Source organism: Adiantum capillus-veneris, chromosome 28, assembly GCF_014529385.1.
Source record: "Adiantum capillus-veneris isolate H3 chromosome 28, ASM1452938v2, whole genome shotgun sequence".
In the NCBI taxonomy this organism is placed as follows: Eukaryota; Viridiplantae; Streptophyta; class Polypodiopsida; order Polypodiales; family Pteridaceae; genus Adiantum; species Adiantum capillus-veneris.
In genome coordinates, this window is record NC_140958.1 from 72,137,580 (window position 1) to 72,153,421 (window position 15,842).

The following is a 15,842-nucleotide window of genomic DNA, read 5'->3' on the forward strand; positions in this document are numbered from 1 at the left end:
TCCATACAAATTCCTTCTATGAACCGGAAGGAGCTTGGAGGCAGCATTAACATTAAGCCCTCGTGCATCCTCCCAGTCTTTTGAGCTTACAAGCATCAGCATGGTAGACCTCTTGAAGAACATTTCATCTTCATTTTGGTGCCTCTTCAAGTCTTGAAGCATGTTCCGGATATTTGCTATGAGGTGTCTGCAAAACCTGGTGTCGATGCCTTATCAATGTGAAGATCTTTCAGTGAAGGATGTTCAATCATCCGTTTGAAAATGTCTTTCTTAGCGTTCATGTCCATTGCATTTGTTTGAAAAAGAATATATCGTGCAATGTCTTTGGCTACCTTTGCTCTTTTTACCTCATCTTGATTTTCGGACAACCATGTGGTTCTCCTTCATCCGCTATTTCTTTGGTTGCTTCATTGAGTTTTCCTTCAACAATGTTACCTTCGTCTACTTTTCTTTTCATTCTAGCTCTTTGTTCTCTCTTGCGGTAAGACTCATATTCCCTTATTATCATGTCCTGCTTCAAGTGATGGAATGCACGAACCTTTGGCAAACAAAGAAGAACGCATATCATTGAGACTTTTCCAAACAAGAATACTCAAAAAGAGAGGAAAAATGCATATTGCCAAAGCACCTACTCTGTATTATCCCCTTCAACTAATGCAAGCTCCACCATTTCTTCTATTCAGCCACCACAAAGCAAGAGAAAGAAAAATGGTTATGCCTATTCCAACTACGAAGAAGAAGGAGGCCACAAAAGTAGCTCTGATCTCAACAAGAAAATATAATTTGATTGAGTTAGATGCTATGAATCACTTAATTAGATTGAATTCTATGGTTTAGTTAGAAGTGGATACATGAAAATAAGCAGAAGCTTACCAAGAGGAACCTTGTTCCTAATTTGCTGGTTGATGTTGCAAGAAATGTTTCTCCGTGCTCAGCAAATAGAATTTTCACGTTGATAGCTTCACCTAAACTTGTGTGTGTGTGTGTGTGTGTGTGTGTGTGTGTGTGAGAGAGAGAGAGAGAGAGAGAGAGAGAGAGAGAGAGAGAGAGAGAGAGAGAGAGAGAGAGAGAGAGAGAACGATCTGCACAAAGAGAACAAGAAGCAGGTTGTTACGTACCCACGATCATAATTTGATTTTTTACTTTTTAAACGTTTTCACTCCCATAAAAGAGCTTCCTCACTCCCCTAAAGGCTATGTCCCGGACACATCTTTGGTGTCCACCCACTTATGCTTCCACCCTAGTACACTAGAGTCATCCACTCCTACCTTCGGTGAGAGGTACCCTCTTTACTTTTCACAAATGTTTCACATAGTCTACCCGGTGCTTGCCTGTGAATGGGATTTGGTAGATACGCTAGCGTGTAAGAAGAATTTTGAGGAATTAGAATGGCTGATATGTCTCTTGACCACGCCTGATCCATACTTAGTAGATAATGTCTCTCTGATTGCACAAGCTTACCCTCTTGACCAAGATAAGACGTCTAGTGATATTCTTAGTGAACATTTGTGCCTCTAATGATTAGGAATATTTACATGATTACAAGGATGGCACGTATGGTCTCACGGATGATGACTTTGTTTTTCTCGACGAGACGAGGAAAGGGGTTTGACCTAGGGCTACTCGTCCATCTATTCAATATCCTATTCCCTTGACTCTCTAGGAGGGTGCAAATAATTAGGTTAGGGTCCTTAAGTTGTTTGATTGTGTTCAATAAAGGTTGTGCCTCTTCCCACTGATGTGCCTCTTAGAGGTATTCCTTGTGTTTTCTAGTGTGTACATGAATACGTTGCAGTAGTTGGATTTTGAACTTCATGGAATCTTTGTCTCGTTCACTCTTCAAATCAAGCGTGATCATCAACACGAACATGTATTTCTTGTCCATTAGCATTGCTGCTTATCTTTTTTTAAGCATCCATGTTTGTTTGCTTTAATTGCGATTCGTAGCATAATATTCATCACATTTGCTTAGTATTAAACATTAGATTCAATATAATTTTATGGCATAGTGCCTTGTTTAGGTTTATGAATCAAACAGTCTGACTAAGCTAGTTTGACCAAGATAGACGTTAGATATCTTCTCTTAATACCATGGGAAATGCCTTCCTAATTATCAATGGTTACTATAGGTTCTTAATCGGATTTAAGCTGCATTGTGTGCAATGTACTAGTGCTTTCTAGTGGGCTTAATCCCTCTTGACCTTTAGTTTAACTATTATAAATGAAATTTACTATTGTGATGTTCATGGGGAGGGTAACAGTGTCAATATGACCCCCCAAAGTTACAAAATTGAAAGGCAATGAAAACAAAAACAAAAAAACAAACAAAAGTGCAAAAAATGTAAAATCTTAATTTGGTACTTCACTCACATGTATTGCCTATGGTACTAGAGCCCTAGAGGTTCCTAGTGTAGGCGCTTTTCCTTGAAAAGCAAAAGCTTAAGGCATACAAAATAAACACACACATCAAAAATTGGATCAATGTGAAAAAAATTTGGAGGGTCAAAGAAAAGGAAATAATTCAGGTGATGATTTCATAAGCAATTCCTTTTATCATAGCTTAACTAGAAGATCTTCTAGGTATAGCCTCTAGTCCGCCCTTGAACATGAAATACTTTGCTCTTGTCCATTAAACAGCTTAATGACCAGAGAGAATTAAAACCTTGTCCATGGTATTAGTAGTTGACCTCTAGTGCCTCTCGATCGTTAAATTAGTGACCCCATACTTGTTTATTTTTTTACCTTTACAATTGCTTATGCGTTTGATTATATTTCAGTTTAATGTTTACTATTGACAAACTGTTTAATATTCTGTTACCAATTAATTTGTGTGTTTACTCACTGCATATGCTTTTTAATTGTATATGAGAATGCAATTATTGTGTCAATTTTGGTTGATTTTGCAGAGTTTGAAGAAGGCTAAGGACATTCAATCTCACATGCTCTTCCACCTCGATGAACGGACTTCATCTCAATAGCTTCCAAGGACGGAATCTACATCAGGAAGGGGGGCATGTTAACCATCACGAACACCTTATCACCTTCGACGGACACCTTATCATTTATTTGAGTCATGGACCGGGCTTGTTGGTCCTATAGGTGTGTAGGTGATCGCCGATGAGAGACGCACCACTTATCTATTTTTACAGTATTTTTGCAATGATCGGTCATTGTGGGTGCCCATGTGTGAATGGGTCAGACTCTTATAAAATGTCTATTTTGACCTAAAATTCTCATTTTTTGAGGTGCATGCTAAGAAGTGCTCTTGCTCTATCTGTATCTCCTTCTCCTTCGTGTGCTCACGGGTGTGTGTGTGTGTGTGTGTGTGTGTTGTATGTGTATGCTTGAGAGAGAGAGAGAGAGAGAGAGAGAGAGAGAGAGAGTGATAGAGCATTGCGACAACGGCGAGGCGGTTGAGCATGGTGGCGACGGCGACTCCTTCTTCTTCGCGGCATAGGATCCTTCATCATGACGGAAGCATTGAACGGTGAGTGACACACCATTGCCCCTTTGAGCTTGCTAGGACTGTCTAGTTGTGTGCTTGCATCCATTCGTGGCTCGCACATGGTGTTTTGAAAAGTTCCTAGACTCCGACATGTGCGGCAAAGCGCACATTAACAAATTGGCATTGTGGTTGAAGTGATGACCTCAAGTCAAAGCATGAAAAAGATGAGCAAACTCCCTTTTCTTAATCTCTGTAAAGAAAAGTAAAGATGGCTATGATTGATGATTCTCTCTCTCTCTCTCTCTCTCTCTCTCTCTCTCTCTCTCTCTCTCTCTCTCTCTCTCTCTCTCTCTCTCTCGCTAAGGTCTTGAACTTGAGACCATGGAATAGATCTTTGAGATCTCATTGGATTGCTCCTACAATATTTTAAATTCTTCTTTTTTCAAGAAATGTGTGTGTTGTGAATGTGCATGTGCATGGATGCACGTATGTGTTGTGAGTGTGTGTGTGTGTGTGTGCGGAACGGTGCGGTACGTGCGGAGAAGGGGAGTAGCACGAGACCGGTGTGGGCGGAGCAAGCACTGGAACTAGTGAGTGAGGTGCTCCTTATTCATATATGTATAATGAATAAGGGCATGTACACATGTGGACGGGCAGTCAGACACCGGACGTCCGACCCTGAGCAAAGGCATAGCGCCTTTACCCCAACAAACTCCCACCTAAAGGCTATGTGCTGATAAGTGAGTCCTACTAGCTAAACTACTAGTATGTACAAGAAACTAGGTGAGAGTCTCTCAACCTATGCCCATTGGCTCACTCTGTCGATCTAGACGCAGTCGTATCGGCACTGGTGGTAGGCGAGCGTGCGTACCCATGCTAGAGCCTGCATGTAAATCCTGCAGACTACTCTGTATGGTCTACAAAACTCCACTATGCATCATGCTCGTATCAGTTATCGCACGACTGACAACCCTTGCTACAAATGCTGCCACTGCAGCTGCTAGATCGGGCCTCGATACTAACAAGTCGAACATGAGACACCCAAAAACTGACAAAATCTACACAAACCTGCCAGTTCTCGCCTCCCCTATGCTATCTGCAATCACTACATCATCAAGACTACCCATCACATATCGATGTGTCAACACCGACACTAAGAAACCTACGTCCTTGTCATTCATAGGCAAAACTATGCGTCCTCATCAGCCTCTAACATGAGCATATCAAAGAACTCCTGTTACCATAGACATGTGGTAGTAATGTGTGTGAACACACTAGGACCGTCGGGGCATTTTTTTCCCTCTTTAGGAGGTTTTTTCCCCCGTGCATTGTATATACGCCCATCACTCTAGGGCTATCTATCTTTCCATTGCACACTAAGTAATACACTCTCTATTGCGTGCCTTGAGCTTCCTTCCTCTTCTCCAAGCTGTGTGCGTTTCTCTGCAACCCTAATTCCAACAATTGGTATTAGAGCAGGTTGCGTCCTCCCGGGCTTAGTCGCCAGCGGCTCCAGTACACGCCTGCTCACTTTCTTCGATTACAGTGAGCTTTGGTGAGCGTTCGCAGGTCGACAAATATTCCGGGCAAGCTCGAAGAGCGCGGTCTGCTCAGATTCTTGATTTGGGCTCATTTCGGCCTCCATTTCCACTTCAGGCAGGTCTACACAAGCAATTTCGTCATTTTGTGCAAAAATTCTGTAAGAGTCGTTTTCTCCATAACATGTGCCTTACAGTCTTCTACGGTTTGTGCTATATAGCATGTGTTGTTCCCACTCCATTTCTCCTATTTTTGGGCAGTTTTCACATCAGGTGCAGCATTTACCATGGCTAACAATAACAACACAGATGTGTTCAAGATGTTTGCTGCTGAGGACAGGTTGGATGGGGACAATTACCCTATGTGGGATTATATGATGCAACACGTTCTTGTGTCAAAGGGCGTCTGGAGTATTGTGTAGGGCGTTGATGTACGTCCTGGTTCTGAGGATGTAGGCGATGTTGAGGATATTGCAGGTCTTCCTGCAAGGATTGCAGCTGTTAGAGTTGTTTTGCCTACGGCAAAACAAGCTCGTTAAGATGTTAAGGATGTGCATGCTCATGCATTGATTGCGTTGTCTGTGAAGTGCACCATTGTTCCTCACATCTGTTCAGCAAAATCTGCAAAATAGGCTTGGGATATTTTGGCAGGTCTTTATGCAAGCCGCAATGAGGCTAAAATTGCTTTGCTGCGTAAAGAGCTGGAGTCAAAGATTATGCATGAGGAAGATGATATGGACACTTTCCTTACTAGTGTCAAGGATATCAATGAGCAACTTATTTCTGTAGGTGAAGTTATTTCAAACAGTTCCCTTGTGCAGACTGTTCTTGATGCCTTACCAGATTCTTACCAGACTTTTGCTAGTACTTGGAGACTTATGACCCAAGGAAATCCAGTAGTTGTCAAGTTTGATGCATTATGCACATTGCTGTTGCAAGAGTCACTTTCGAGAAAAAACAGGACTAGACAGCGTGCAGTTGAACAGGCTTTTATTGCTTCTCAAAGAAAGGGTGGTAACAGCAATGCAACCACTTCTTATGGTTCTGTTGCAAGTGGAAAAAATTCTGTTTCTAATGCTTCTGCTGGCAGCAATTCGTCTAGAATTCTGGCGATAAGGGCAAAAAGAAGATGCGTTGCCATTATTGTAAAGCCAATGATCACGTGATCAAGTCGTGTCCTAAGTTGAAGGCCAAAGAGGCTAAGAACAAAGAGGGTGGTTCCACTGCAAATGCTAGTTCCACTACAAATGCAGCCATTGTTGAGTCTTCTGTGAAAGGAGACTCTGTTGCTGATGTTGATGCAGAATGGGCTTTTAGCGCAGAGTGCACTTACAATCCTGCTGTCCGTGATGCATGCTTATCAATTGCTCCAGATTCACATGTGTGGTATTTTGATAGTGGTGCTACAAAGCACATTACCTCACATCATGAATTGTTTACCTCTCTTGAGTCTATCCCTCATGGGAATTCAGTCACTTGTGGCAACAATGCCTCTTATCTGGTTCAGGGAGTTGGAAAGATTGTACTTACTGCTGCAAATGGCAGTTCCTTCACACTTGTTGATGCACTTTATGTACCTGGAATCAAGAAGAATCTCTTGTCTGTATCTGCACTTGCTAGACTTGGACTTGTAGTCAAATTTGTGGATGACAGATGTACAGTTCATGATCTCAGTTTCAGTGATGAAATTGTTGCATCTGGGCTTTTGTGCCGTGGGCTGTATAAGCTCACTTTGTATGACAAGTGTGGACAAAATTTTGCAAATGCTGTTGCAGATTCAAGGGCTATTTCAGATGCAAAACTTTGGCATGCACGTTTTGGTGATCTGAATTTTGCCAGTTTGCTGCATTTGCAGAAATCTGATATGGTTGCTTCTTTGCCGCCTCTTGAAGCACCTGTCAAACATGTTTGTGAAGGCTGTATTTTGGGTAAGATGCAAAGTTCTAAGTTTCCAAAGGATGGTTCAGTTCGGGCCACATGCAGGTTGAAGCTTGTGCATAGTGATGTTTGTGGGCCCATGCAAACTCCGTCCTTGGGCAATTACCTGTACTTAGTGACTTTCATTGATGATTACTCTAGGCATGCATGGGTATTTTCGCTTAAAGCGAAATCCGAAGTTTTTATGTGCTTCAAACAATTTCTGGCTATAGCTGAAAATGTCTCGAAATGTACTATGGGCACCCTCCGTTCCAATCGAGGGGGGGAGTATATGTCTCATGAATTTAATGCATTTCTGGCTAGTCATGGGATAAAACACCAATGTACAGTGCCTTATACACCTCAGCAAAATGGTGTTGTTGAGAGGAAAAACAGGTCACTGACGAAAATGGCACGATGTATGGTCAAAAGTCAAGCTTTGCCGCATTCTTTTTGGCTTGAGGCCATCATGTGTGCCACTTATGTACTTAACAGGTGTCCTACGAAAGCTTTGCAGTCTATTACTCCATATGAAGCATGGCATGATAGAAAGCCTTCTATTGAGCACATACGTGTTTTTGGATGTTTGGCATATGCTTTGGTGCCACAAGTGCAGTGCAGAAAATTGGATGATAAGGCTGTCAAATGTATTTTTGTTGGTTATAGTGCTAAAAGCAAAGGTTACAGGTTGTATCATCCGCAAACAAAACGTATTCTGGTTTCTCAGGATGTAGTGTTTCTGGAAGATTCTGTTCAGCCCTTGTTGTTGTCATGTACTAGAGACAATAATGTAAGCTCATGGGACATTTATGACACTTTTTTGACTCTTTTCAGTGGTGGAAATACGAAGGTAAGTTCCAATGAGGCAAATGTACAGCCTATGGGGGTTTCTGAAAATGTTCTAGATCAGCCTATTACTAGTGCAGATGTACATGATGTACTTGATGAGGAAAGGGCTGAAAATGAGCAGGCTAGAGGTATGCCAAAACGGCTGGTGCACACTTTGCGTGACAGTAAATTGGATGCACCTTTGTCTAGTCGTACTCGTTCAAGCTCTCGCCATGCATCTTATGCATCAGATTGTTATGCTTTGGCTGTGTCTAGCTTACATGATGTTGAGGAGCCTGTGTCTTTTGATGAAGCATAGAATTCAAAAAATTGGATGGCTGCCATGCAATCAGAATATGATGCACTTATAGAAAATGACACATGGTCTTTATGTGATTTGCCTTCTGGAAAAAAGGCCATTGGTACGAACTGGGTTTACAAGTTGAAACGCAAGCCAGATGGTGAGATCGATCACCATAAGGCTCGACTTGTTGCAAAGGGTTATGCATAGCAAAAAGGCATAGATTATGAAGAGACTTTTGCTCCCACTTGTCATATGACTACTATGCGAGTTTCTATGTGCATTGGCAGCTCATTTTGGTTGGGATGTACATCAATCAGACATTGTTACTGCTTTCTTGAATGGTGACATATTTAAGGAAGTTTATGTAACGCAGCCTCACGGTTTTGTCATAAAAGGACAAGAGGACAAAGTGTGCAAATGTAACAAGGCTTTGTATGGTTGAAGCAATCTCCTCGTGCTTGGTATGAGAAAGCTGACACTCATTTGGTTAAACAAGACTTTCGTAACAGTCCAACAGAAAGCACATTGTATGTAAAGCGTGAGGATGATGTACTTCTCATTGTGGTTCTTTATGTCGATGATTTGTTGATCACTGGACCAAATGAGAAACATATTGCTGAATTTAAGGCTGATTTGAATGCTACTTTCAAGATGAAAGATTTAGGGCTGTTGCATCATTATTTGGGTATACAATTTAAGCAGTTTGACGGTGGTATTGCCTTGTGTCAGAAAAGTTACATAGAAACATTGCTATGTAAGTTTGGACTTGAGGATTGCAAACCTATTGACACTCCCATGGAAACAGGTTTGAAGTTGAGTCTACATGATGCTGGCAATCCTGCTGATGTCACTCTTTACCAAACTGCTGTTGGCTGCCTCATTTATGTATGCAACACGAGGCCAGATATTCAGTTTGCAGTCTCACAGGTTAGCAAATTCATGCATAGCCCAGGGTCTAAGCATTGGCAGGCTTTCAAGAGGAATTTCCGCTACCTTAGTGGCACTTTACACCTTGGCTTGTTTTATCCCAAGGGGGGATCATTGGCGCCATACTTACATGCTTTTTCGGACTCAGATTGGGCTAGTTTTTTTGACACGCGAGTGTCCACAAGTGGTTTTTGTTTCATGCTTGGCAGTTCATGTATATCATGGTTGAGCAAGAAACAACCTACTGTGCCCACTTCGAGTTGTGAGGCTGAGTACAGGGCAATCTTCACAGCTACGGTTGAGTGTGTATGGCTCAGACGCCTTATGACTGATTTGGGTGTTGGACAGGACACTGCCAACACTATCTACACTGACAGTTAGAGCTCATTGGCAGTTTCGAGGAACCCAATGTTTCATGCTCGCACAAAGCACATTGATGTGCATTACCACTATGTCAGGGAGAGGCTCTCAGCAAGAGAGATCAGCTTGGCTTATGTGCCAACATAGAACAACCTTGCAGATCTTTTCACAAAGGCATTGTCTCATGCAAAGCTTGAAGCTTTCCGCAAAGCTTTGGGCTTACTCCCCTTTGTGGACTGATCATGTCCTCACGGCATGGCACTTCCCTTTACTCATGTGCCAGCTCTCGTTCACCGCATCACTCCAGGGGGGATTTGTTACCATATACGTGTGGTAGTGATGTGTGTGGTAGTCCTAGTGTGTGAACACACTAGGACTACCGGGGCATTTTTTCCCTCTTTAGGAGGTTTTTTCCCCCGTGCATTGTATATACGCCCATCACTCTAGGGCTATCTATCTTTCCATTGCACACTAAGTAATACACTCTCTATTGTGTGCCTTGAGCTTCCTTCGGCTTTTCCAAGGTGTGTGCGTTTCTCTGCAACCCTAATTCCAACAACTCCATGTCTATCAACTCTGTCTGTGTCTCTAGGGAGCAAACCTACTCTACCTCTACCTGCACAAACTCTGACAGCACCTACCGTGTCTCACTAGAGCACTGCCGATCTATCTTTGTCTCTATAGAGTCAACTAGCACATCCTGCACAACTAAATGTCTATCTCATGGCATTGTGGAGCTCACCTGCGAAAGAGACATGTCTCCTCTCTCGCTCAAAGCATGCTTGCAAAAAAAAATGAGACTACACCGTCTTGAACCTCAGACACATGAATAGGATGTACCAGACCATTACGGGCTCCTCTGACAATCACTAGTTGTTGGATGGATATGCCGCGAGAACGTTAGCACAGCGAGAACTCACCTAACAAGATTTGTCAGCTAAGGACGAAGCTCGACCCGCAGGCGCGTGGAAGCAAGCATAGGGTGTCAACCTACACTCGACCGACTCCTAACTAATTCCTACAGAGGTCTCTACCCAATGTCTAAGCTACAACCTTCAGGAGTGCATAAGAGGAGATTTCCTACAACGCTTCCAAGAGCCAAATACCCATCAAACGGTCTCGAAACGCCACAGAAGTTGAAGGAGACCCTACCAACACCAATAGGTCGCTCTCCCTAAGGTCCATGAACCAAAATCCCAACCCAAAACACCCGATGCAAAATCACGTAGGATGTCTGGCCGAAATTTGCAGGTCATCATTTCCGAAATCTAAAGTGCCTAATGTGTAGCTCTACTCAATGCGAACACGTGGATATGCTGATATGCAAAAATGGATAACATATGCTCACCGAATCACCAGATGAAGCTCGTAGGTTGAGCTCGCAAAGCCGGACCGTACATGCGCAATGTAGATATTGGCGCGTAGCTCTCGTCGGGGGCAACATGTTGCACTTCTCCACACTCGATTCCGACCACCGGTGCGCCCGTAGCGTCAAGATGAAGCTCTCACTCTCTCTCGTACACAGTACGCTTACTCACAGACTTCAAAACTTTTTTAAAATGACAAAGGTTTTTCATTAAGGTCAAAAAGTGGTATAAATACCTTACAATCTCAAACCCTAATGTTCCAATTTAACCATCTACTCAATCTAAATGTCAAAACTAGGATACAATCTAGAAACTTCTGTAAGCCCCAATATTTACAAAGGTGAAATGTCAGGTTTTCTCAATAAATGAATAATTACAAAAAATAATAATCCGTCGAGCAGTCATTTTTTGTAGGGTGTGTCCAGCTTCTAACACTCCCCCCCTTCTTGTTCATGTCGTCCCCGACATGGCTGTTGAGCTACTTCTTCATTGTAGGCTTTCTCTCATCTTGAGCAGTGACTCATATCTTGCATGTTGAGCTAATAGCGTCGGGTGGAATATGTCAGTGCTGATTGTGAAGAAGCCTGTGTAGAAGGCTTCTTCAAAGGCCTGGAGGTGATAGGATGGCAAAAACATGATCCTTTTATACAATGCATGTATCACCTCGTGAGAAGGCTAACTAGACAGATCGTATGCACATCTGTATGTATCTTGAAAGAAGAAGATAATGTCTGTCACCTGACCTGGTTTGAATGTCTCGAAGACTGCCAAAAGTGTTTTACAAATCTTTCTCATCATGATGCAAGATAGGTCAGGCGAGCCAGTGAACAATTTGATGGCGCCCGTTAGGGTTTTCACCATGTATTGAACACTTATTCTCTCGCCTTCCTTCGAGCCTGGCAGCTTCCGGTAATTTAGCCAAGTAGGTTGGCTTCTTTGCAATAGCTCATGGGCCTTCCACGTCCTCATCCTTGGTAGAGGGCAGAAATTGAGGTTATCTCTGATGGATTTAGGTGCCTCTACCAGATGGATTAGATACTGTGGATACTTTGTCAGCCATGCCTTTCTCCACCTAGGCTGAGAGTCGACTATCAACTTAACTCCTTCAGGCTTGGAGATGTCTGCTTTGTACATTGGCATTGTTGGCTCCTCTCTGATCCGCTTGTTGATTGTGGCAGCTTCATATTTCAGCATAGGATATGGGAGAGAGGGCTGTAGCCATTCACGCTGTAGGTTGCTGGCATCTATCTTCTGAATAGTCATTGATTTAAAGACCCTCTGCTCCCATTCCAAGGCTTCTTTTGCTATATCTTTGACTGCTGCTTCTATTGCCTTTTGCAACTTCTCTTCTTCTTCTTGTGTCAGATCTTGTGGCTCTTGAGAGGGTCCTACAAGGATTTCCTCTTGCATGGTGGTGTCCACTGGATCTGCCACATTCTCTAAGTCTATTCCCTCCATGGCTGCTGGCCCAGTGCTAAACTGCTCTTCTGTTTGCTGCTGGCCTCTCAGCTCTTCTATTTGCTTCTGAAATGTCTTCTTTTCTGCTTCAGCTTGTTCTCCCATATTCACAAGGAGGTCGTTCAAATCGGCATTTATCTTTTCCGCCTCCGCGAGCTTTCTCTTGATGGTTTCTAGCTCATTCTGCATTGCTTTGTGCTCTTCTTCCATGCGGGTTTGCATAACCACTGAGCCCTCAGCCAACATCAGTCTTTCCCGCTTCTCCAGGGTTAACTTCTTTTGGAGCTCTTTCACTTGTTCTTCATAAAGCTCCGTCTCTGAAGTGGTGTGAGTCGAGCTAGCAGCTCTGACTCTGGCAAGAGATGCCCGTAGCCGTTGGATGGTTTGATCTTTGACTTTCATCTGGTCTTTAAGCTCTATTACCTCATCCTGGCTCACCTCATTCTCTAGCTCTGCGTTTTCCTTGGCATTTCTCAGCGTTTCCAATTCCTTGGATTCTTCAGCAAGTTGTAGGGTTAGGTTGTCCCTTTCCCTCTCTGCATCTGTCAATGCCTTGCTGAGTTTTCTGTATTTTTCTTCAACTCCTTGCAGTGTTTGAGCTGCTGCCTAATTCTCTCGTTCCATCTCCTGGCATCTTTGTAATGCCGTGGCCAGACTGGCTTGCAGCTCTGCTTCTTTCTCTAAAAATCTGCTCTTGGGTCTGTCTTTGTAGTTTGTCTACTTCGGATTTGATAAAAACTTCATTGGCTTTGAGATTAGAAATCTCACTTTCCGTGGCCATTGATTGTGCCCTGAGCCCGGTTAGCTTGTTCATCACCACATCCCAATCATTGGTGGGTGGCTGTAGGTCCACTATATCAGTGGCCATCTCTTTCAATTCCACTAACCGGAGGCTCTACAGCTGTTCTTTGGGCCTTGTGCTTGCCAAGTGAAATGCTACTGTGGTTGCCTCTTCTCTTGAGTAACCCGCAGCTAGTAGATCAAGAAATGTGTTAAACCTTCTTTCCTCTGGATCTATCTTTTCCTCTTTCTCTTCATCTTCTTCTTGCTGCTCTTGCTCTGGCTCTTTTCTTGCTGAAAATCTTCTTGTTCCTCCTCCTTTTGTTGGGTTTGTGGAGGGCTACGATGTTACCATATACATGTGGTAGTGATGTGTGTGAACACACTAGGACCGCCGGGGCATTTTTTCCCTCTTTAGGAGGTTTTTTCCCCCGTGCATTGTATATACGCCCATCACTCTAGGGCTATCTATCTTTCCATTGCGCACTAAGTAACACACTCTCTATTGTGTGCCTTGAGCTTCCTTGGTCTTCTCCAAGCTGTGTGTGTTTCTCTGCAACCCTAATTCCAACAATTGGTATCAGAGCAGGTCACGTCCTCCCGGGCTTAGTCGCCAGCTGCTCCAGCACACGCCTGCTCACTTTCTCCGATTTCAGTGAGCTTTGGCAGAAAGAGCAGAAAGAGCAGAAAGAGCACTCAAGGGAGATTTGAGAGCAGAAAGAGCACTCAACTGGAAAGCTTCAGAGCAGAAAGAGCACTCAAGGGAGATTTGAGCGAGCTATGGAAGCCATCACTAGAGGCCATGTCGGGGTCATCTCAAAGGGTGGTTTGAAGATTACATCAAAAATTTTGATATCCTGGATGCTACAGTAGAAAACATCCCTAACATCCCATTTACAGAAGAAGAAGTGGATGAAGTACGACGGCAACTGCTAGAAGAGCACGAAGGCCAGGAAAGAGAGCGGAAGACCAAGGCGGACCGGGACTTCAAGAAGAAGCCACCAACTCCACCGTCAAGCCCGGAATCCAACCCACCGCCATCACCACCTCCTCGTATGTTGGAATTAGGGTTGCAGAGAAACACACACAGCTTGGAGAAGACGAAGGAAGCTCAAGGCACACAATAGAGAGTGTGTTACTTAGTGTGCAATGGAAAGATAGATAGCCCTAGAGTGATGGGCGTATATACAATGCACGGGGGAAAAAACCTCCTAAAGAGGGAAAAAATGCCCCGGCGGTCCTAGTGTGTTCACACACATCACTACCACATGTATATGGTAACAAATCGCCCATGGAGTGATGCGGTGAACGAGAGCTGGCACATGAGTAAAGGGAAGTGCCATGCCCTGAGGACAGGATCAGTCCACAAAGGGGAGTAAGCCCAAAGCTTTGCGGAAAGCTTCAAGCTTCTCACGAGACAATGCCTTTGTGAAAAGATCTGCAAGGTTGTCCTGTGTTGGCACATAAGCCAAGCTGATCTCTCCTGCTGAGAGCCTCTCCCTGACATAGTGGTAATGCACCTCAATGTGCTTTGTGCGAGCATGAAAAACTGGGTTCCTTGCAACTGCCAATGCGCTCTGACTGTCAGTGTAGATAGTGTTGGCAGTGTCCTGTCCAACACCCAAGTCATCCATAAGGCGTCTGAGCCATACACACTCAACCGTAGTTGTGAAGACTGCCCTGTACTCAGCCTCACAACTCGAAGTGGCCACAGTAGGTTGCTTCTTGCTCAACCATGATATACATGAACTGCCAAGCATGAAACAAAAACCACTTGTGGACACTCGCGTGTCAAAACAACCAGCCCAATCTGAGTCCCAAAAAGCATGTAAGTCTGGCGGCAATGATCCCCCCTTGGGATAAAACAAGCCAAGATGTAAAGTGCCACTAAGGTAGCGGAAAATCCTCTTGACAGCCTGCCAATGCTTAGACCCTGGGCTATGCATAAATCTGCTGACCTGCGAGACTGCAAACTGAATATCTGGCCTCGTGTTGCATACATAAATGAGGCAGCCAACAGCAGTTTGGTAAAGAGTGACATCAGCAGGATCGCCAGCATCATGTAGACTCAACTTCAAACCTGTTTCCATGGGAGTGGCAATAGGTTTGCAATCCTCAAGTCCAAACTTACATAGCAATGTCTCTATGTAACTTTTCTGACACAAGGCAATACCACCATCACACTGCTTAAACTGTATACCCAAGTAATGATGCAACAGCCCCAAATCTTTCATCTTGAAAGTAGCATTCAAATCAGCCTTAAATTCAGCAATATGTCTCTCATTTGGTCCAGTGATCAACAAATCATCAACATAAAGAACCACAATGAGAAATACATCATCCTCACGCTTTACATACAATGTGCTTTCTGTTGGACTGTTACAAAAGCCTCGTTTAACCAAATGAGTGTCAGCTTTCTCATACCAAGCACGAGGAGATTGCTTCAACCCATACAAAGCCTTCTTACATTTGCACACTTTGTCCTCTTGTCCTTTTATGACAAAACCGCGAGGCTGCGTTACATAAACTTCCTCAAATATGTCACCATTCAAGAAAGCAGTAACAATGTCTGATTGATGTACATCCCAACCAAAATGAGCTGCCAATGCACATAGAAAACGCACAGTAGTCATACGACAAGTGGGAGCAAAAGTCTCTTCATAATCTATGCCTTTTTGTTGTGCATAACCCTTTGCAACAAGTCGAGCCTTATGGCGATCGATCTCACCATCTGGCTTGCGTTTGAACTTGTAAACCCACTTCGTACCAATGGCCTTTTTGCCAGGAGGCAAATCACATAAAGTCCATGTGTCATTCTCTATAAGTGCATCATATTCTGATTTCATGGCAGCAATCCAATTTTCTGAATTCTGTGCTTCATCAAAAGACAGAGGCTCCTCAACATCATGTAAACTAGA